Genomic DNA, 2,967 nt, shown 5'->3' on the forward strand with positions numbered 1-2,967 from the left:
TTTCTGTTGAAACATGCCCGTGAAGGTGGCGGTGCTGCCCGTAGTTTCTAGAATGCCTTATAGTGGTTGGGCTTGCCCAGGCAATTGGGGGTCCGGAACTCGTGTCCTCAGCCCGCAGCTTCACAGCCATATCGCTGCCTGTGCCTCCAGGAATGAGACAGAGACTTGCAGAGCCAAGAGAGCACGTGTGGGATCGCTGTGCCCAAGCGGCTGGGACATTCCGCGTGATATGGGTGAATCCTGGGCTTTGACAGGGAAGTATTGAGCCTGAGGTGCAGGAAGGGAAGCCTGGGGTAGACATCAATACCAATTTTCAGTAAGGATGATAAAGGCCTGGACTGGATTCTGCTGGTGGTTGCAGAACCTCCTGTGCTGAGCAGAAGGCAGGCTTACACCAGGGTGTCTGGGAGCTAAACCTGGCACTGATGCAGCTGCTGGCCAGAGATGGGCTATGGGTGCAATTCCTATTTGCTAATTCTTATTTCTTTGCCATATCCTAGGATAGGTAAGTAGCAGGGTGGCAGTGTAGTCTGAGGCGTTGGGCTCAGCCTAAAATGACAAGAATCCCACCCAGACTGACGCGGTAGGAAGGGAGACAGAAAAGGAGAACAGCAAAGGCAGCTGTTAAAGTAGCTCTCCGAAAGGAGAGCAAGTGTGGGCTGGAGAGCCAGAGGGGCTCTGCTGCTAACGCTAGCCACAGGTAAGCAGCAGGTCCTCTTCGGAGAAGGTGCCAGCAATGCAGTCCTTCAGAAGGGCCTCGCAACTGCTGTCACTTGGGTCCTGTGACAGGGACAGCGGGGCCATCAGCCTGCAGCTCTGCAGCAGCTACAGGTACCACTGAAACACTTTTGATGGGGGATGCTGTTCTGTGGGTTGCGTTTGGCATTTTTTAAGACATTTTGTTGAGCTACAATTATTTTCTTGTGATCAGGGATTTGCACTGATCGTCTCTTTCTGGAGAGCACCCCGAGATCCTTTGCCATCCAAAGGTTCCCGCTCTGTTCCTGAGAGGAGCGATGGCCACAATGGGGAACGACTCCCGTGGGTAACGGCTTCCCCAGCAGGTTGGGATTGTGTGACTGCCCAAAGGCAACAGACGTGGCTGGTGCTCCAGCCCTGAGCGTTGGTGTGCTGACAGCTAGAGTGAATTCTGGGGTCTCTCCTGATAGCAGCCAGACTTACCCAGGTGCTTTCAATTACACACAGGAAAATGTGTTTCATCACTTCTCTACCCCTACTATAAGTCTTTGAAAGATGTCATTGTTGTGGAAAGAGCTGGCATCAGTAGGGTTACCGTCTGCGCGAGATACTTGCTTGTTTTCACCAAGTTACGATCAGGAACAGGGAAGACTTGACCTAATAATCCAATTCAAGACTCTAGAGGGAAAGGAAGGTAGCCCGAGGCACAGAAATCAGCGTGGGTTTGTTGGCAAAGTAAGCAGGGGAACAGACTATTTTCCAAAACTGTTTCTTGACCCGTAAATTTCAATGTCAGTATTAGGCTTCCCCCAGTGTTTCTGGGTTGGATGTAGAGCTGGTTGTACTGGGTGCTCCTGTAGAGAACTTGACTTCTAAATATGCTTTCATTCAACAGTATCATCTCATCTCTTTTCAAATGTCATTTCCCTGCAGTCATTGCCAAGGAAATGGCTCTGCCACAAAGGATCCTCTATCCCCCAGAGAAGATTTGCGTGGAATGGCAGCAACGACAGAGAGCTGGAGTGGGACTGCACAACCTGAGCAATACGTGCTTCCTCAACTCCACCCTGCAGTGCCTGACGTACACCCACCTCTGGCCTCTTCTCTCGGGAGCACAGCTAGTTGTGTGAGTGCTTTTATGAACATCTCCCTGTAAATCTGCTAGGCACTTCACAAGGATTCCCAGAATCTGGCATTTGATTTAAGAGAAAAGCAGCCCTTCTTTGTCAACCCCCTGAGTTGGTGTTCTTTGAACACTCAAGCCTAGAAGCCGCTTGTATCTAGACATGTTCATTTTCAGAAAGGCACCTCTTTCTAGCCCTGGGTCCTAGTCCCCATTCCTGCAAGTTAAACTCTCTTTGCTTATTGTACAGAAAACTTACAACAGTTTAGCATCCCTCTGAAGAATGTTTTCTACGCACTAAAATGTCCCGGGTTTGTTGGGACATTGGCACCTTGGGAGAAGAGAGTGGAGTCTGTTCTTATAATGTCAAGATCTCCATTAGGTTTCCCATCACTATGGGTGTTTTGCTAACCTGAGAAGCTTCCCTCTCTCCCTCCCTCTTCAGATCCTCAGCAAGGCTTCTGCATGATGTGCAGAATGGCAGAGCACATTAGTGAGGTCCCGCAATCCTCAGGCAGCACCATCCAGCCGTGGGCTGTCGTCAGTGTTCTCACACATAAGTCATTTCAGGTGCTTTTACGTGTTTTCTGCTGTTCTTGTAGGACAGAACTACTAACTTCTTTCTTAGGAACAGAACATTTCGAGGCTGGCATGCAGGAAGATGCCCATGAATTCTTACGCTGTACTGTCAGTGCCATGCAGGGAGCTTGTCTGAGTGGGAGCAGCAAGTAAGCACAAACAAATTACCTTTTCAATGTTCCCAAGCCCTTTAGACACCTTGATGCACTCCCATCAAGGAAATCCTACACCTAGGGCTTTCAGACAAAGCAAAACTCTTGGGAGGAGCTCACTCTCTGCCTTACCATTTATTTCCAGCTTGGACATCTCTTCTCAATCAACTACCATTGTCCATCAAATATTTGCGGGCCTTCTGAGATCCAGAGGTACTTTTCCACAACTATTGCTCCCCTTGGAATTACCTGTGTCCTGTCTGCCTGTGATAAACAGCTGATCGTGTGACTAGCGTAGTAGGTATGGACATAAACTGGCAGAGTCAGTTGCCTTCTCCTATCCCTGAGCATTTCCATTTGCCTTCCAGTCACGTGCTTGAGCTGCAATGCGGTTTCTGATTCCTACGAGGCCTC

General features: G+C 49.4%; 1 long non-coding RNA gene across 1 annotated transcript; it reads left to right on the top strand.

Annotated features, from left to right (window-relative positions):
• Positions 1–1,463: 1,463 nt before the first annotated feature.
• On the top strand, positions 1,464–2,753 carry LOC141934795 (uncharacterized). Its single transcript, XR_012626430.1, has 3 exons — positions 1,464–1,825; positions 2,451–2,550; positions 2,699–2,753. It is a non-coding gene; the product is annotated as an uncharacterized LOC141934795 (long non-coding RNA).
• Positions 2,754–2,967: the final 214 nt, after the last annotated feature.

The sequence above is a fragment of the Strix aluco genome, chromosome 25 (assembly GCF_031877795.1).
Source record: "Strix aluco isolate bStrAlu1 chromosome 25, bStrAlu1.hap1, whole genome shotgun sequence".
In the NCBI taxonomy this organism is placed as follows: Eukaryota; Metazoa; Chordata; class Aves; order Strigiformes; family Strigidae; genus Strix; species Strix aluco.